Source organism: Panthera tigris, chromosome X, assembly GCF_018350195.1.
Source record: "Panthera tigris isolate Pti1 chromosome X, P.tigris_Pti1_mat1.1, whole genome shotgun sequence".
In the NCBI taxonomy this organism is placed as follows: domain Eukaryota; kingdom Metazoa; phylum Chordata; class Mammalia; order Carnivora; family Felidae; genus Panthera; species Panthera tigris.
In genome coordinates this window covers 91,308,783-91,329,617 of record NC_056677.1, presented here as the reverse complement: position 1 = coordinate 91,329,617, position 20,835 = coordinate 91,308,783, and the positions used below count along the sequence as shown (strand labels likewise).

Here is a 20,835-nt window from a genome sequence, read left to right as displayed (position 1 = left end):
TAACTGTACTCCTTAGACCTTTATCAGAGTACAATAAACCACTGGCCAGAGGATCTGTGATTTTCACATGGAGCTTGCTGGTCTCCACGGGACCTGCTTTGACCCACTCACTTATATACTATCTCCATTTAGCATAAGTTTTTTCGGAACCACACATTTTTCTTTGTCCAAAAATCCTGACAGTACACATAAAGTTTGCCCCGGTAAGGATCACAGCCATGATGACCAGAAGGCACAATTATGGTTGGAGGTAACTTCCCCTCTGAAATTTGGGAGAATGGATATTAGAGGTTATTTTATTAACTTAAAGAATCTCTGCTTTTTGATTAGAGAAAAAGCAGTTTGGTGGAAGGAAATAATGGAAAGAAATCATGCAAGGAATTTGGCATTACTGTAGAGCATATATCAGCTCTTCGGAAGGGAAACACAAAAGAAAGGTGTGTGTTAAATATTACTAGGGAGTACCATCACATTTTTCAAAGGAAGCAATAACCTATTATGACACCTTTAGCCCAAGGGCACAAGACAAATATACTCGCACAAAACTTATTTGACTTCTGGCTTCTCTTTTACTCATTTTGTTTCTCAGCTTCTCTACCTCCCACTAGAACTCTTTTTATTTCTCCTCTTGCTCAATATACCTCCATTTATTCACCTCTGTGTTTCATTCTACTTGACTCTCTCTGTATCTCCATCTTCCACTATCCCTTCCCATCATCTTTTCTTCCATCTCTCCCGAAACTGGGCAAAACTGCCAAAATAGATTGTATTCCACTTAATGAATTGATATTGATTTGACAAACTTTTATGTTCTACAATCTAAATGTAAAATGCAGAGAGGTAGCACACTTCATATTTTGCTGTTTTATAAAGATAAATGTAGCTACTTATTACATACGCAAACCTTGATTTATTTCTTCTATCACTTGGTCACCTTTAAGGGGGAAAAAATTCCTGACCTAGCCTTAACCCTGTTGACCATCGTGTTAACTAATCCACAATTCCTATCTTCAGAGCATCTTGAAACCTAGGACCTGGGGGTTTAGGGAAGGCAAGGAGGATGTTGAGAAACTACTAAGTACTGTAGTACTAAGAAAGAGGAAGAGTATAGCATCAGGGTATTCCAGTTGTGGTAATTTTTAAAGCAACCAACTTCTGACACCTTAGTTTGCTTAAAGGGGTATTTTGGATAGTTTGTGCCTAGCCTCAACTTACATTAAGGGCCCTTTTTTTTATATAACTCTTACGTATTTCGTTTTTTATTTTTATTTGTGTTTTATTGAGGTCAAATTGGCATATAACATGAAATTCGTTTCAGGTGTACAACATAATAATTCGATATTTGCATATATTACAAAGCGATCCCCACAATAAATCTAGTTACCACCCCAACCCCCTTCTGCTCTGGTAACCACTGATCTGTTCTCTGTATTTATGACTTTTGCTTTGTTTTGTTTATTCATTTGTTTTGTTTTTTAGATTTCACATATATAAGTGAAATCATATAGGATTTGTCTTTCTCTGCCTGACTTATTTCACTGAGCATAATACCCTCAAGGTCCTTCCCTGTTGTTGCAAATGGCAAGGCCTCTTTCTTTTTATGGCTGAGTAGTATTCTATCGTGTATATATACCACATCTTCTTTATCCATTCATCCATTGATAGACATGTATGATGCTTCCAGGTCTTAGCTATTATATAATGCTGCAGTGAATGAATCTCTTCCGATTCGTGTTTTTCTTTTCTTCAGATAAATACCCAGAAGTGGAATCACTGTTCTCATAGGGTAGTTCTATTTTTAATTTTTTGAAGAACCTCCGTATGTTTTCCACAGTGGTTGCACCAATTTATATTTCCACCAACGGTGTTATGAAGGTTCCTTAAAGGCCTTTTTATTAGCTATTCCCTCTACCTGGGATCCCTTTTCCCCAGGGAAAAAAAAATGGATGGCTTCCTGTCATTCTGGTCTCAGTTTAAAGATAATCTCCTCAGATTTCTGACCCTCAAGCCTAAAAAACTCCCCTGACCATCCCTTTCTCAAGCATACGGTGCATTTTTGCATTATTGTACCGATAGGTTGGAGGGAGAGACAACTACTACTAGCTCTTTCATTCAGTAAATATTATTAAGTTGCAGCCGGGGTAGCAAGGGGTAACAAAGATAAACCGATTCATCAAAACACACCAGAAACAAGATGAGCAGCAGTCCACAGTCTGAGAAAATAGTCACAAAGCAGATATCTGACAAAGAACTTATAACCAGAATATACAAAGAGCCCCTACTGGGGGATGGGCTGTGGGGGAAATGGGTGAATGGAGCCAAAAGGTACCAACTTTCAGTTGTAAAATAAATACGTCATGGGGATGTAATGTACAACATGAGGACTAAAGTGAATAATATTGGACTGCATATTTGAAAGTTAGTAAGAGAGTAGGTCTCAAAAATTATCATAACAAAAAAAAGTGTTTTGTAACTATGTACGGTAACCAGATGTTAATGACATTTATTGTGGTGAATATTTTACAATATATACAAAGATCAAATCATTCTCTTGTGCAGCTGAAATTAATCTAATGTTGTATGTCAGTTATACCTCAATAAAAAAAAAACAGTGCCCCTACAACTCAATAATAAAAAGATATAAACCAATTAAAAACTGGGAAGATATGGACAAACATTTCACAAAGGAAGAAAAATAAATAGCTAATAAGCACATGAAGGCATATTCAACATCATTAGTCATCAAAGATACACGAGTTAACTTCACAATAATACTCTAAACTGGCTAACATTAACGACTGACAACACCTGATGTTGACCAAAGATGTAAAGTAACCAGAATTCTCACACATTGCCGGCGGGAGTGTAAAAGGGTACAACCTCTTTGAAAATGTCTTGCAGTTTCTTATAAAACTAAGCAAGCACACACTTGATCCCAGCAATTCCACTCCAAGGTATTTACCCCAGCGAAATGAAATTCACAAAAAGACTTTCAGAAGAATGGTTATAGCAGCTTTATGCATAATAGTGCATAATAGCACAAAAAAAACAGCTGTCAATCAAAAAGAGAACGGATGAACAAAATGTGGTATATTCGTACAATGTAATACCAATCAGCAAGAAAAAGAAAGCCAATACTGATAGGGACCACAGCATGAATGCATATCAAAAACATTATACTTAATGAAAGAAGTCAGACATGAAAGAATGCACGCTGTATGATTCCATTCATGTGCCATCCTAGAGAATGCAAAATGATCTATGATGAAAAAAAAAACAGAATAGAGGTTGCATCTAGGGGAGCAGGAGCAAAATTTGCCTCACTCGGGCCAGACCTGACATCTCATTCTAAGCAGGGATAGAATTGAGAATTCTAAACAGGGATAGAATTGAGAATGTTAATCTCATTTGCCATCCCTGGAAACTGGCTGAAATCCAAGTTGACTGTGAGTCCTAAGGCAGAGGGATGGAGACATCCTGAGCAGTGCCCTCAGGGATCCTCATGATCTGTGAAAAAAAGGTTGCGTCCCATTTAATCTGCCCTTCCACTGACCTACTGAACTGGCCCAAACACTCATGAACTACTCACCTGTGATAGAGCCGAGATGGATGAGAAAGTCAAGGTTCTATGGAATGTTCTCTGGACGTTCACGTGGGATGCGAATGGTCCTGTCCGAACTAAGAAAGAAAACAAAACAAAAAGAAACTGCAAAATCAACAAGTAAAGATATCCCTGATCTGTGGAAACAAGAACAAGATGAACTAAAATTTCAAAGAGCACAGAACCCTTCCTAAATGACCTGGTATTCGAGAGTTTTTTGCTTCACTGAGACGTCTGCTAATTCTGGGCACAAGTTGAAGATGAGTTTTGTCCACAAGGCAGAGGGACTCAACAGTGGAAAAGGAAAATTCTGCATAACATTTGAGGTTAGTGTAATGGTTTGGAAATTAGAGAAGCCTGAAATGCAGGGCTAGTTTTCTTCACCTGGAAGTCAGCTGAATTAGGCTCCTTTCTGAGCAGGGAAAAGCTGGGTGGAATTTCCCACAGTCTCATGGTACTTCAGAGACAAATTCTCACTCGAGGGAAGGGGACTGCCACAAAGCACACTACCAGTGCCTCCTTCAAAATGTTGCCTAGATTTTGAAACTGTGAGGGCGTGGGGTGGCTAATGAGTCAAGAAGCTCAAAACCGTCCCCAAAGAGCACTCTGGATAAAGAGATTCTAAAATATTCAAGGAGGGGCGCCTGGGTGGCTCAGTCGGTTGAGCATCTGACTCTTGATTTCAGCTCAGGTCATGATCCCAGGATCGTGGGATTGAGCCCCGCGTCAGGTTCCACCCTGAGCATGGAGCCTGCTTACGTTTCTCTCTCTCTCTCTGCCCCCCTTCCCTGCCCGCTCTCTCCCTCTCTAAAATAAAATAAAATTAGAATAGAAAAAATAAAATAAATAAAATAAAATAAAACATACAAGGGTATACAAAGGGCTTAGTAGAGCCAAAACATCTTGAAGAAGAACAAAGTTGGAAGACATATACTATCAGATATCAAAGCTAGTTTTACAGCTACATAATTTTAACAGCTTGGTACTAGCACAGGGACAAAAAAATCAACAGAAGCATGACCCTTACCTCACATCACATACCAAAATTGAAAATAATTGTAGATGGATCCTAGACCTAAATATGAACGATAAAACAATAAATCTTCAAGATCAAACTGTAAGCAAATATCTTCATGACCGTGGTAAGCAAAGATTTCTTATCTGACACAAGAAAACATGAACTAGGAAAGAAGACTGATAAATTGGATTTCATAAAAATGAAGCACTTCCACTTATTACAAGACACCTTAAGAGGGTGAAAAGGCCAATCACAGACCGGGAAAAAATATTCACAATAAGTACACATAATGAAAGGCTCGTATCCAGTATATACCTATATTTTTATACTCTTTCAAATCAGTAAGAAAAAAAGAGAATCCGTGTTTTAAAGAGAATCCGTGTTTTAATGTTATAAGAATTAAATGGCACCTGAGAGAAGAGAACATCTGAATGACCCACAAGCATGTGAGTAGGTTTTCATTACTGCTCATCAGAAAAATGCAAATTAAAACCACAATAGGACACACAGAAGCCTACCAGAATATTTAGCTTTGAAAAAAAAAACTTAACAATACCAAGCATTGAGAAGAACATGCGTTGGAACCCTCATACATTGTTGGTAAAAGTATTAACTGGTACAACTACTTTAGAAAACTACTAAAACCGGGGCACCTGGGTGGCTCAGTCGTCTGAGTTCCGCTCAGAGGTCATGATCTCGCGGCTCGTGGGTTCGAGCCCCTCATCAGGCTCTGTGCTGACAGCTCGGAGCCTGGAGGCTGCTTCAGATTCTGTGTCTCCCCCTCTCTCTGTCCTTCCCCTGCTCACACTCTGTCTGTCTTCCAAAAATAAACATGAAAAAAAATGAAAAAAAAACTACTAAAACCAAACATACCTCTATTGCATGACCTTGCAATTCTATTCCTAAGTATACAGCCAAAAGAAAAGTGTACAAATGCCCACAAAAATGCACGGACAAGAATGTGGAAAGGCACCAGATGTATAAAAGTGCATACTGTATAAGTCCATTTACATGAAATTTTAAAACAGGCAAACAAATCTATGGAATGGAAGTAAACGAAGTAGTTACCTTTGGGTGGGAGGATACTGACTAGCAAGGGATATGAAAATGCTTTCTAAGGTTCTGGAAAGGTTCTGTGTCATGATATGATTATATATGTTTAATTTTTTTTAGTGTTTATTTTTGAGAGAGAGAGAGCATGAGGAGGGGCAGAGAGAGGGAGACACAGAATCCGAAGCAGACTCCAGGCTCTGAGCTGTCAGCACAGAGCCCAATGCGGGGCTTGAACTCACAAACCCGTGAGATCATGACCTGAGCTGAAGTCGGATGTTTAACCAACTGAACCACCCAAGCGCCCCTGATTATATATGTTTAAAAAAAACATTCAGCTGGGGACGCCTGGCTGGCTCAGTCAGAGGAGCATGAGACTCTTGATCTCAGGGTCATAAGTTCAAGCCCCACGTTGGGTGGAGAGATTACTTAAATAAGTATTTAAAAAAAAAAATCAGCTGCACCCTTAAAATTTGTGTACTTCACCATATGTATGTTATATCTCAAAAAATTGTTTTACTTTTAATTTCAGGTCTCTTTCCTATAACACCAGTAAGGACAGCAAGACAGTGATGAGGGTCTCGCCAGGGTTTAGCAAGCCAGTCATCACAGCCAATGAAAATGGAGTGAAGTCCGAAGGTACAGAGAAGGGTCCTCATGTCAGTGCTTAGTAAACCAAGAGAGCTTTATAGCGAGATGGAGTTATAAATTGACACAAGATGACATAACCCACATCTTACAGAAAGACAGCTAAGGGCAGAGGCCATGCTAGCCATCTGATAGCTAGGGTCTTTAACCCCACAGGTTTTTATTCATCTCACTCTTATGACATTTTTGTCAGCCTAACGAATCAACAGCCATCATTTTTCTTTTAGCTGATAGTCCTACCCTGCTATTTTGTGATGCTCATAACTAGCAAACCGGCAATAAGTGTCTAACAGCAGGATGGAAAAGGAGCAAAGGAATCCAAGTCCTCTGGGTCTATGTTTATAGTTGATAAGCTTCTCTGCATCAGGCAAGGTAAATTAGTTCATAGCCAAGAGGAACAGAGGCAGCTATGTGGGAGAGATTAAAATGTGCCTTTGGTGAGTGTAGGTGCCAGGTTCCTATCTACGAACAGTAAACTTTTATTATTTTAAATTTTTTTAATGTTTATTTATTTTTGAGAGAGAAAGACAGAGCACGGGCGGGGGAGGGGCAGAGAGTGGGGAGACACAGAATCCAAAGCAGGCTCCAGGCTCCAAGCTGTCAGCACAGAGCCTGATGCGGGGCTCAAACCCACAAACTGTGAGATCATGACCTGAGGCGAAGTCTGATGCTTAACTGACTGAGCCACCCAGGGGCCCCTGAACAGTATATTTTTTCATAATGTTTTCTTCTCTGGTGCTGCAGCACCATTTGGATACATGCATTCAATATAGATTTAAAAAAAAAAGCACCCCCTCAGACATTACTTCTCATTGCTTTCCTCCACACTCCTGAGGAAACATCAAGAGGTCCTTGTCCCCAAAAGTCAAATTTTATAATTTTGACATAGCTGGTGCTTTCTGGGGGCGACAATGAACAGCGCGACAGTATTTACCCTTTAAACTCCTTTTTTAAAAAGCAACAAACCTTTGCCTTTAAAAAAAAAAAAACTGTGTGCAATAAGGCATTTGCCTGTTATAGGATCTGACATTTAAAATCCCCATGAACCATCTTTAATTTATCAAGAGAGAAAGGAAAGGATTGTGCAGCTGAGGAGCTAAACATGGTCCCTTCTTGAAAATATATGAAAAATTCAAAACAGAAACTGGAAAAAGGAGGGAGTAGGAAATGTCCTTATGGTCAATTTAAACTGAAGTCTACTGAATTTCTTTCCTCCTCCTCCAAATTTGCTCACTGCTGCAGAGAGAATCACAAATTCTTGCTTACCCTTCAGAAAGACGACTTAGTCACCGGAGAAAAACAACCACTTTTGAAACTTATCTCTTCGTTATTTTCCTAGACAGACAAATAGCTTCCTCAAAACACTATTCAAACGTGAAAACAGGCCCCCCCCATCTTGACTTGGTGGGACCCTGCAGAGGCTTGTCCCTGAATCTTGGCTGTTGTGAGAAGCCCCCAGGCCCCCCAGAGAGCCTGAAAGGAGCTGTAATACTTCTAAAAAGATTCTTGGCTTTCAAATATTATCAGTGCAGAGGACAGGGTCTAAAGTAAGGAAAACAAAAACAAAATTTGGGAGTAACAGGAAAAGGGATTCTATTTCCACATCTTTCCCCAGATTTGTGAGAAGGAAAACGGCAAATTGTTTTTGTTTGTTTACTTGTGTATTTTCTTTGGGAGAGACAGTAATATGATGCCAGTGGTTGTAAGGGTAGGATCTGTGTCAAACAGGTCTATGTTTGAATCTCAACTTTTCTACTTACTAACTGGAAGGCTGCTCAACTCCTCTGCCTTAGTTTCCTCAAAATGAAGGTAATAACAGTTGTGAGAAAGAGGAGTTCATATATGCAATGAGTTTAGAATGGTGCCTGGTATATAGTAAGCTCTCAATAAATGCTAGCTAATGTAATTGTTCTGGAGAAACTCCAGGATCCAGGAAACAGTGTGTGGTGCATCCTGAGTACTGTCTAGTGACCCCTGGAAGGTAGGAGGGGAGATAGCTGCAGGTATTACAAAAACTAGAAGGAGGGCACCCGGGTGGCTCAGTCAGTTGAGCATCTGACTCTTGATTTCCGCTCAGGTCACGATCCCAGGGTCGTGGGATCGAGACTCATGTCCGGCTCTATGCCGACTGTGAAATCTGCTTGGGATTCTCTCTCACCCACTCTCTCTGCTCCTCTCCTCCACTTATGCACTCTCTCTTTTTCTTTCTAAAATAAAAAAATAATAATAAAAATAAAAACTGGAAGGAAGTACCAGATTTATCTCATAGATAGAACTGACATGACTTTGAACTTGGGTAAAGATATGAGAAAACAGGACTGTCTTGTAACTCTTGCTCCCACCTAACCCTTTCAGGAGACCTGAGACCAATCAGGTAGGGAATCCTTGAGGATTAGTGGATCTTCCTCGCCTAACTCCTTCTTGCCTTTGAAGCACATGCTTACTCTGGCTTCTAGCTCTGGCTGGTAAAAGCTGGCTACACATCAGACTGCTCACTGGCTATTATTCCTCCAGTGTATTTGCCAGCTGTGTGGAGAAGTCCCTCCACTTGACCTTATGGCAATGAATCTTTCAAAACATTAACTAGCGATTCCTTGGAAACACTTGGAAAGTGATTGGCAAAGTCTAAGGCAAGATAATGACGGCCATTACCCCGTGTCTGGCATGACTTCACCTGAACCAGCCCAGACTTCCAGATCTTCTCATGTGAATCATTTGGGTGAGAAAGGGGGCATGATATATATATATATATATCATATCATATATATGAATATATTTGTATACTTTTTATCCTCTACCATACTAGCTTGGATTTAGCCCTGAGTTCCAAGAATACTTCTCAGAAGTTTGACACAAGCAAAACTAAGCACCAGTCAGGGCCTCCTCTCTGTTTCTGTGGCAAATGCCAGCTTGCCAGAAGAGACCCGATTCATTTCTTTTTCCACCTGGAAAAAAGATCAGAGGTCATATAGTTCTTCCTGCTGCCTGCAAATGTGCTTACTGCTTATCCATCAAAGGAAGAGTGTTTCTGTTTTTAAGGATCTCAAGATAAGAATCCATAACCTCCCTTGGCAGTTCATTCCAGTGTTTCATGGTTTCCTTCTACTGCTAATTACATCCCCAGTACCTTCACATACATTAAGTTACTTAATCCTGATAACATCCTGTGCAATAAGGATTATTTCTTTTCTTACGACTGAGGAAGTGAAAGACCCAAAGATGATAAGTGAGTTGCCGGGATTACCCAGCTGGTTAGTAGCAGAGCAAGAGTAAGAATCTGATTCTTTGCTCTCTCAACCCTCTGTGCTGTCCCTTACACTGGGGTCTACCTAGTAATGCTCTGGGAGGAGCTCCCAATCACCAGCAGAATAAGAAGCAGTGTTAAGAAGGCAACAAGAACACAAGATGGCCGTGGTGGGTGGCTGACCAAGTGGCTCAGAGGACACAAGTCCCCTTGAGGGGAACCATTTCATTGTCCTCATCCTCACATACAATTGTTCCCAGGGTGCACCTACAGTTAGAACGCTCTAGTGAAAAGGAAAGATGCCAAAAACCTAAAGGAACAGTAAAATCACCCAAAGACCATATACTGATCCATGGAAATAAAAAAATAACACTTCTCCATTTTTGACCTCTGAGACAGATATAATCAGAATAAATTGGAGGAAGGGAGGCAGAGAAGATGCTTGTTAATATCCTATAAAGAAAAATGCTTTGCCCTCGGGCATGAATTTCTTATTTCCTTTGCCTCTGAAGATTTCAAACCTCCACCACTCGAGGTTCCCGAAGGGGCCAAAGGTTAGCATTTTAAACATGGGTGAATAGTTCATCCCATTATCTATATGCTTGGCACTCAGGAAAGCACATCAGGGCCACAGCTCTTTGGTCTGGCAAGAGCCCTCCCAATATGAGACCAGCCTGCTGCTCAAGTGAAAGCAAAAGGCTGGATGAAGTTGTCCTTTCAGAATCACTTGCGGAATTCCCTTTTTAATATTAGCTAGAGACGGGAATCTCAAGGCACGCTTGCTCGATATTACCAGGTTAAATATTTCTGTTCTAAAACACACACTTTTCATTAAATATAATGGCTACTCCACTTAAGTACCCTTGTCCAGGTCCCCAGTGGCTTCCACACTTGACATGGCTGATCACTCCCCAAGTCGTCCTCTTCTCCACTGATAGCTACTTCCTTGATGATCTCCCACAGGCTGTAAATAACGCCTATATGCAGATGACTCCCAAGTTTATTTAGCTACTTCAGACTCTTCTCCAGAATTTCATCCTTGTATATCTAATTGCCTTCACATGTGGTATCTAAAACTCAGTATCCCCAAAACTGGATCCTTGGTCTTCCCTCCAAAACCTACTCTACCTATAGCCTTCTCCAGCTCAGTAGATGGCAAGTCTATCCTTCTTACTACTCAGGCTAAAAAATCTTGAGTTTATCTTTGACTCCATTTTTTCCCCCACAGTCCACAGCCAACATCCTTTTGGCCCTACCTTCAAAATATTTTATTTTAAATAATTTTATTTTAAATAAAATCTAGGGGTGCCTGGGTGGCTCAGTCGGTTAAGGGTCTGACTTCGGCTCAGGTCATGATCTCACGCTTCGTGGGTTGTGCTGGGCCGCGTCGGGTTCTGTGCTGACAGCTGGGAGCCCGGAGCCTGCTTCGGACTCTGTGTCTCCCTCCCTCTGCCCCTCCCCTCCTTGTGCTCTGTCTCTCAAAAATACACATTAAAAAAAATTAAATATATATATTCAAAATCTAATAACTTGTCATTGTCAACCACCACCATATACCTCTCACCTTGCTTATTTCGACAGCCTCCTGAGAGGATGTCCTGCGCCTCTCTCCAGTCTCTTCTCAACACGACAGCCAGAGTGATCTCTTTAAAATACAAGTCACACCATATCTCTCCTCCTCTAATGGCTCTGCATTTCCTTCAGACTAAAGAGAGCCCAGATCCTTATAATGGCCTGCGTGGCCCTCCCAGATGTAACCTGCAACTTCATTTCTACTTCTCTCCCCCTCCCTCTGTTCCAGCCCCTCTGGCCACTTTGCCATTCCCCAAACTCTCCCAGCCCACTTCCTCCGTAGGCACTTTGCACTGGCTGTTCCTTCTGCCTGAAATGTTCTCAGCTCAGGTATCTGAATGACCAAATTCCTCACCCCCTTCAAACCCTTTGCTTACGTCTCACCTTCTCAGTGAGCACTACACATGCCACCCTTTTAAAAATTTAACTTCCCCTTCCCCACCTGGCATGCCTGGGTCTTCCTTATTCCTTATTCTGTTCTATTTTTTCACGGTTCTTATAACGTATCACTTTCTATACATATCGTACAGCTTACTTATTTATCATGATTATTATTTTTTTAATGGCGCCCCTCTCTAGAAGGTAAACCCCAACAGGACAGTGATCTCTGTTTTGTTTAAGGGTGCCTAGTGGGTACTTAATAAATAGTTGTTGAGTGAATAACGGGACTAATAATCCTTTAACGTTTTTATAGGACTTTATACTTTTTCTATGTTTTCACATTATTATTTCATCATCTGATCTTCACAGTTACCATATGGCATAGACAAGGGCAACACAGAGTTTATTGCCTCCATTTTCCATTTAGGAAAATTGACATCCAGAGAGTGAAGACGATGTCACATAGCTAGAATGTGATAGAATCAGAAACCTAGTTCTCTGCTCTTTTTCCATAGCCTCCAACGTTACATTGCAGAGCCCCCAGTCCTCAAGGAAAGGCCTTCCAGATCTTTTGTTAGGAGAGAGATATGCCCTGCCTATGCCACAATGCCTTGAAGCTAAATGTGTTTCACCAGCTCATGGAGATACAAACACATGAAGTCATCTAAAGACCTGAGTTCATGTGGGGAAGCACCATGTGAATGTCAGAGAAAATAATGCCATTCCCAAATGGCGCTCTCTTCGAGAAAGAAAGCAACGTTTGAATCTACCAGCTGCTCAGCCGAATAAATCATTTGTTTCTTGCTAACCAGCTCTGTCTTCCTCTCGCACGAGACAGTAAACCAAATCGTTCTCCAAAGCAACTTAACAGCAGAAAGCAGGAAATCCCAGTCCAAGAAAGCATCTCTACCAAAAGTGCATCCGAGTGGCCTCGTCCACAGTGCCACCATCCAAGCCACCGATCAACCACGTTGAAAGCTCTCACCCTCTATCACTGCCACACAAGAAGAATGGAGGCTGTCTCTTTAAATGTACCACTGAAGAGGAAGCTGGTGTTGCCTTGGCAGAGGTGGGGGGAACAGGATACTTCATGCTTGGCACATTGCTACCATTGGCATCCAATCCAGAAGCTGCTACATTCTGCGGGGGTGGCAACTATTTTGTCCTCAGGATAACATAGTGGAAGATACAGCTATATTTACATACAGGCTTTTTCACAGAGACACCTGTCACCCCTGGTAGGCTTACAGGAGGCAACAGAAATGGCACAGCCGGGAAAAGGCAAGCCAAGTTCTCAGTGCCTTCTGGCAGCTGAATCCACAGTAATGGAGAGGGAGGCCTGATCTCTTTCCCTAGTCCCCAAAATGTCATTATGACATGGATGCATCAAGTCGCCCTCCCAAGAATTACCGAGCAGACCAAGTTTACCTTCAGTGTCTCCATCCTTTGATCACAGCAGGTCAAGTACTTGAGGCTTGACTCTACTACCAAAGTCAGCTCTGCTGCCAGACTCAACAAACACCCCCCTGATGAGACGACAAGCATCAGTTCAATAAATAAACCTCAGGCTGAAACCGGAAGTGTCACTGCGAGTACAGCCTACCAAATGCCTGAGGGACTTCAGATAATAGACGTAGGTAAGCACCTCTGACACCTGACAGACACCTACTGAAGTGTTTGACACTGAGGAAGGAGGGAGGATGGAGGAAAAAGAGAGGTTATTTTTAAAGGGGAAAGAAAAAAGAGATTCGGAGGCAGAAGAAACTGAGTTCAAGTTTAAAAGGTTTCTTACCTTGGGCAGGCCACTTCAGCTCACAATAGATAACTCACTTTCCTGATCTGAAAAATAAGGATGATGATAACACGTTGAGCAAGTATTACTTTTGTAACTTAGACAACTGTTAATTATGGGGAGATGCCCCTTTGCTGTAGCTTAAAAAAAAGAACAACCTGACTTTTGAATTCAAACATTTTGAATTTTGATTTCAACTCTGCCTTTGACACTGACCGGACAGCATCAAGGAAGGCACTTCCCTGTAAACTGGAATTTATTCATCTGTGTATTAGGGATGATGATAACAACCATCTCAAACAGATGCGCTAATAATCAAATGAAATAATGTTGAAAATCTGTTTTGTAAACTATAAACTAAAACTATACACTACAAATATGTTTTGTAAATTCCAAGGCAAAGAAAAGTTGTTTTTAAAGACCCTGACTAGAGCGACCAATCAGTCTGGTTTACCAGAGGCTAAGGGATTTTCTAGGACCCAGAACTTTGCTAAATATGGAAAGTCTTGGGCAAACTGGTATAAATTGGTTATGCTAGTCTTGACTAGCCTTGAACAAAGTGAAGGCCTAAATAGGCCTTAACTGGGATGACTAGGCCTTAACTAGACGTAGGCCCTGGCTTCCCCATAACTAAACTCTAACTAGGCATTAACTAGGCCTAGGCCCCGGCTTAGACTTAACTACACTCTGATTAGGACAAAGCTAAGTTTAGCCCCTTCTGGGCTTTAACTGGGTTAAATAGACCTTAAACAGACTCAGGCCCTTGTTATGCCTTAAATGAGACTCTGGCTATCTATGTCTTCTCTAGACTTAGGTCCTGGCTGCGCCCTAACTACACTCTGACTATATGTTAATGAGGCTTGGTCCGTGGCTAGGCTAAATGGGCTCTGACTAGGCTGATTAAGTCTTAGCTGGGCTTAGGAACTTGATATCCCTTAACTAGACTCTGACTATGGCTTCCCTAGGCCTTAATTAGACTCCAACTACACCTTGACTATACTTTGACCCTGGCTAGGATTTAAATAGGTTCTAGCTAGGCCTAAACTATGTTTATGTGGGCTGGCTAATCTTTAACCAGTCTTAGGCTCTGATTGGGCCTGAACTGAATGAACCCTAAGCCTCAAATGAGCCCTGACTAGGCCTTAACTGAGCTGATGAAGCCTCAACTGGGCTTTGGCCCTAGCTGGGCCTTAAATAAACTCACTAGGCCTTAACTTGACAAACTATCCCTTAACTAGTCTCAGGCTCTTGCTATACATTTACTAGACTCTTCGGTTCTGAATAAACCTTCACTGGGCTCTGACTAGGCCTGAACTAGGCTTTACCCCTAGTTAGGCCTCAGCTGGGCTGGCTAGCTTTTAACTAGGTTTGGGTTCTCTGAATACCTTAACAAGACTGACTAGGCCTTACTAGGTTCTGACTAGGTTTGAATAACCTTAGGCCCTGGATCTGTCTCAAGTAGTTTCTGACTGAAACTTAAATAGAATTTGGCCCTAACTGGTCTCTGACTAAACACAAACTAGGTTTAATCCACAGCTAGTCCTTTTCATACTCTGAGGAGATCTTACACCATGTTGGCTAGCTTTTAACTAGGCTTAGGCCCTGCCTATATCTTAACAGACCTCTGGGTAGGCCTTGACTAAGCTTAGGCCCTGGCTATACCTTAACTTGTTTCTGACTAATATTTAACTAAGGTTAGGCTTTATCTGGGCTCTGGACAGACCTTAAATAGGCTTAAACACTGACAAGGCTTTAACTAGAGTTTAACAAAATCTAAACTAGGCTTACATCCTGGCTGGGCATTCACTGGGCTCTAACACTCAACTAGGCTGAAGCCCTGACTAGAACTTAACTAGCTCGGATTATAGTTTAACTAGGTTTCGACCCTAGCTAAGTCTTAACTAAGCTCTGACTAGAACTAAACTTTTTTTTATCCCCTTACTAGGACCTAAATAGACTAGGACTAGGACTTAACTAGGCTTGGGTCCTAGCTAGGCCTTAACTGGTGTTTGCCTGGACCTAAACTAGGCTAGGGCACTGATTGTGCTTTGACAACAATCTGATGAGGCCTTAACCAAGCTAGCTAGCTTTTAACTAGGCTTAGGACTTGGCTAAACTTTAATAAGACCCTAATAGGCCTTAACCATGCTCTGACTAAACCTAACTATACTCTGATTAGTAATTAACTACATTTAAGCCCTGGCTGTGCCTTAACTAGACTCTGACTAGACCTTAACTATGTTTAGGCCCTGGCAGGGCCTTAACTGTGTTATCCAGACTGTAACTGGGCAACTAGGCCATAAGTAGGCTTAGGCTCTAGTTTTATCTTATCTGGGCTGACTAGCCCTCAGGCTGACTAGGCCTTAACTAGGCTTTGAACCTGGCTGCGCCCTGGTTAGGCCTAACTATGCCAAGGCCATGGCTTAATTAGGTTTGAGCCCCAACTAGGCCTTATCTAGGCCTTATCTAGACTGTGCTCCTGGATAAGCCCTGACTTTGCCTTAATTAACCATTGGTTAGACCTTGACTAAATTGCAGTTAATAGGACTGTACATGCCTAAGGCCTCTTTACTAAAAGTAACTTCAATTAAAAACTCCCTTCAGCTCGAGGCACCTGGGTGACTCAGTTGGCTAAGCGTCCAACTTCAGCTCAGGTCACAATCTCACAGTTTGTGGGTTTGAGCCCCACGTCAGGATCTGTACAAACAGCTTAGAGCCTGCAGCCTGCTTCGGATTCTGTGTCTCCCTCGCTCTCTGCCCCTCCCCCGCTCACGCTATGTCTCTCTCAGAAATAAATTAAAATGTTGAAAAAAGTTTTTTAAAAAACCTCCCTTCAGCTCTCACCCCCACCCTCACTAGTTTGCCTCTGCCGTTACCTCAATTATCCTGCAGTTTCAGGCTGCACTCTTGGACATAAAAAAGAACGGACATAATCCTACCTTATCCAACTGCAACAGGAAATAAACTCCTTCTAGCCTCACTGCAGCCAGATGTATTTATACTGTAACACAGGAAGCAACCCCTGAATTGATAACCCCCCAAGAAACCAGGGGACCCTCTTTTAGGTAACACACGACCCGGAACCTTTTTGCTTAGTCAAGGTGGTCTTGCAACTCCTTCTAGGACACTTACATTTTGTAACAAGTTTGTAACAGATATAGAAGAAAGGGTTCTCCAGTACAGGAGGTACTAGGCATTCCCACAGCTTTTGCACGCAACCAAGTCCAGGAGGTACGTCATCAACTTTGCACGTACCTCAAGTCCGGGAGGTACATACATCAACAGCTTTTGCAGCAAGTGCAAGAGATACACCTGCAGCTTTTGCATGTAACTCAAGTGCAGGAGATACCCCTACAGTTTTTGCAGTAACTCAAGTGCAGGAGATACCCCTACAGCTTTTGCCCTTTCGTGCAATTGGCAGTTAAGAAGAAAGATGTCAAACACACCACAACTGCACTAAAGGGAGTATAAATAAGCTTCACAAGGCTGAAGCTTTTGTTCACTTTGTTCACTTTGGCTCAGCTAATCATTTTTGCCATCCTTCTCAACTTAAAGAGGCCTGTATAGTCCTATTAACCCTGCAAGTACAGGATGACTCAGTATCAGCCCTGAATGAGCTAACTGAGATCTGTGGGTACTATCCATGGCAAGATTCACAGGCTAGTGCCTGAACAGGGCCTGATCTTGTAGAATATAACCACTCCTTATATCAGGCTGCATACCACAGTAGGTCAAAGGGACTGATCTGGGCACTGGGATCTGGAAATTCATTCATTCATTTATTCATTCATTAATCCCATAAAAGTGGATTGATCACCTGCTATGTGCCTGATATGGTGCTGGGTTCTGGGAATATGATGGTAAGCACAAATAACCACAGCCCTAGCCCTCGTGGGGTTTTCATTCTAGAAACAAAACCAAGGGCAGGTCTGCACAGCAATGAGTTGAAGTGTAGATAAGAACAATCTGTAGCCTACAAAATCACAGGGCGGAGTCAAAAGTGATGGGAAAAGCTCAAAATGAAAGAATAGCTGAAGGAATTGGGGGGAAAGAGCTAGGCAAATGGCCGGGTGGTCAGAAAAACAGCAGCAACAAATGAATACCATCCTCACTTTACAAAGATGGAAACAGATTGTTGCTGAAGATCACATGGCTGTAACTGGCCGAGATAGGATTCCAGCCCAGAACTGATGGACTCCAGAGCCCAAGTGCTTTCCAGGGTCACCACACTACAGGACTGATGTCTGGCCTTAGAAACCTCAGAGAATGAAGGAAAGAGCTTTAAGGATCTTCAGATTCCTTTACTAAAGCCACTCATCACCAGCTCAGTCTTTATTATTCAGTTCTGCCCACTTCATGAGGATGGGAAAGAGATGATTTTGATGGGAAAGAAAGTGTGAAAATTTGGTGACAGACCTCCAGGCGTGTGGCATGGACAATGGCTGGAAAGGAAAAGATGGTTACAATTGTATAAAACCTCTGAGCTATGACCACTTTTGTGGGAAAAGAAGCAAAAAAGGACACTTCGTGAAGATTCTTTCCTGGTAAATTACTGAGAAAGGGTAAGAATAACCAGGTTTATGACTGTTGAATGTAACAAAATTCTCTGAGGATTTACAGTAATCCCTGGGGTTGTGAGAAATGATAATGCTTAATAATCCACATTCTGCAACAGAACAGTGAATTCTTGCATGTAAATATGCTATCTATAACAAACAAAAATAAAACTAAGTCTCGGGGAAACAAAAGCCTAGCCCCATCCCTTTAATTTATTCACCTTGACCCAATGATGGGAGGGAGTTCATTGCATAAGGGCGTAAAGGGGAATTCCAAGGTTATTCCAGGTACCCAACCATCACTCAGTTAAGTCTTGGGAGATGCCAGTTGGTTCTGCATTTCTCCTCCCTCTCTCTCCTCAAAGTGACTCAGAAGCAACTTAGTAATGTTATAGAGAACCTCTCCTTTGGTGGCAGCTAAATTCTCTAGCCCCGCTCTCTGGTCAAAGTGTATAGTATATTCTTTCAATATTCTCCCTTCTTATTTATATTCTATATATTCAGTATAGTCTTTAATCCTCCTGGAAGATCCTGAAGGGACGCAATGTACTCTCCCCTCAAAGCCTGCTGGTAGGCTAACTCCAATATCCATTATCCAATGGGAAAGAAGTATCTCCAATATCCATTGGGAAAGAAAATGGCTCCATCACCTGATTTGTCAGTGCCACAGAATTCAGAAATTCAATATCACACAATCAATGGCAGGCTTCCCTTTCTAGTTCTTTGATTGTTTCCTAGAATGAGAGGTATCTTGTCTTCTAAACCAGAAATAATGTGATAAGGAGAAAAAGCACACGCAGTATAAGAAACAAAATGTGTTTTTCTAGCTTCTTCCACTCCTACCCCCACCATCACCACCACCACCACCACCATGTCATCCCGGGCAAGTCATTTATACTTTCTGGTCCACAGTTCTTCCTTCTATAAAATGGAATCGCTTACCCATTTGAAAAACAAAATGGAGAGAAAGTGGACCAGATAAATGAATCACATTAGCATAGTGTATAGGAGCACAGACTTTGGAGTTAGATCGAATGGGTTTGGATCGCAGCTCTGTAACTTTGTAGCTATATGCCCTTGGCATGTGATTTAACATCACTGAGCCTCATATTTTCTGTCCTGTAAAAAAGAGGCCAGATACTGATAATATCTATTCCATAAGGCTGTCGTGGAGCCAAAATCCAAGAATATATGGAAAATTCTTAGTTCAATAAATTAACATGCTCCAGTAAGAACCAGGAAGAATGAGCTATGCCTTGCTCAACCTTACTCCTTTTATTCATAACACTTTTTGGTGTCTTAAGAGTATTTATCATGTACTCGATAAAAATGTACTGACTGGTTTATTGCACTTTCCCAGAAAGCAGCAGTAGGAAGATTCATAGGGCACTACCAAGGAACCTTCTGAGGTTCTGGAAAATGGTGATAGAACAGGACAAGATATCATTTTTTTTCCTTATCCTCACCCCCAGTCGAGCTCAACCCACATGAAATGTCTTTGGGGAACCATGGGCCCCACTGGGATGATACATAAAAATGTCAGGAAGACACTTCAGGTTTAACCTAAAGAATGAGAGCCCAGGACTCCTGGGTTCTCCACTCTGCTCAGGCAGTGAAAACTCCTGTACCTTTATTTTATACATCTTCTCTTTCTCCGAGTCCCCCAACCTCTGACCATTCTCTGAGGAGGCTACAGACAGAGTTATAATATAAATATTTGAAAAACACTTTGAAAAGAATGAGTATTAGTAACTACTAGTTACACGTTGTGAACAAATTAATAAATGCTTCGCTTACAGTTGTAGAAACATTACAAACCACTACTGTAATTAGATGTCTCTGGCTTTGCTTTGATATTCAGGATCATAAGGGAAGTGTGTTGACATCATTTCAGTACTTTGTGTTTAAGTGCGAGCACTGAGCCATTAACTCACTCCAGGGAGAGGCAGAGAAAGAAATGAGTTTAAGGGTTTCAGAACTGAAAGTGAGTAACCAGGGAAAGTTATACATCCCCTTTGGAGGCTGTGAACTGGACACCAATGTTTTTCGATGGGAAACGGCTTTGGATTGCCCCTGCTGAAGGACAAGGGGGTAACTAAGCTAGGCTCAGGTCACCTAGATTAGTGGATCTCAACTGAGTCAATTCCCACACCCTCCCTGGGAGACATTTGGCAACCTCTGGAAATATTTTCGGTTGTCACAACTGTAGGGTGGTGATAAGAAAGTGCCACTAGCAACTAGTGGGTAAGGGTCAGGGATACAACTAAACACCCTAACAGTGCTCAGGACAGTATCCCAGAACAAAGACTTATCCTGCCCAAAATGCAAATACCGTGGAGGTCGAGAAGATGTGAACTAGAGAATCTTTCCACCCTTCCCAACTTAACAACTAGCAAATATTCTTGAAGGCCTTTCTTGTGGGCACTATGGGAGATCTAAGCCATGGTCTCTGCCCTAGGGAAGCTCAGAGTTTCGGAGCGAGACTAAACACGCACACTGAAGCTACTAGAAAATAAAGAAGTATATCACACATAGTTATATTTTTTCCTACATAGTGTGGTATAGCCCCTGGTGCTGTGGGGACTTTGAGAAGGAGGAGAACAGCAGGCATGGCAATAATTCCGAAAAACTTAAGAAGAGCTGGATCTTGGGGTGCCTGGGTGGTTCAGTCGGTTAAACGTCCAACTCTTGGTTTTGGCTCAGGTCATGATCTCATGGCTCGTGAGTTCCAGCCCCACGTCAGGCTCTGTGCTGACAGAGTGGAGTCTGTTTGCTATTCTCTCCCACTCTCTCTCTCTCTCTGCCCCTCCCCAGCTTATGCTCTCTCTGTCTCTCTCTCTCTCTCTCTCTCTCAGAAAATATACATAAAAAAAGAGTTGGATCTTGAGCTGGTATTTAAAGGAGAAAACTATTCTTTCTCTTCCCCTCATTGGTGGGAGAAAGACGAATCTATGCTACTCATACTTCCTTTCT

The 20,835-nt window shown here is 41.9% G+C and overlaps 2 protein-coding genes across 4 annotated transcripts in view; one reads left to right on the top strand and one right to left on the bottom strand.

Moving 5' to 3' along the window:
* TRPC5 (transient receptor potential cation channel subfamily C member 5) overlaps nt 1–20,835 on the top strand; it is a 132,690-nt gene that overhangs the window by 40,805 nt on the left and 71,050 nt on the right. The window lies entirely within an intron of this gene.
* Nucleotides 1–20,835, bottom strand: part of TRPC5OS (TRPC5 opposite strand) — a 73,342-nt gene that overhangs the window by 3,379 nt on the left and 49,128 nt on the right. For 2 of the 3 annotated variants that reach the window (XM_042975013.1, XM_007078433.2), the window contains exons 2-3: nt 13,307–13,353; nt 3,590–3,678 (exon numbers count right to left, since the gene is read on the bottom strand). The gene's annotated coding sequence lies outside the window, so the exon portion shown is untranslated. Of the gene's footprint in view, nt 1–3,589; nt 3,679–13,306; nt 13,354–16,245; nt 16,303–20,835 lie in introns of those variants that run through there. The other variant, XM_042975012.1, reaches the window with a different exon arrangement.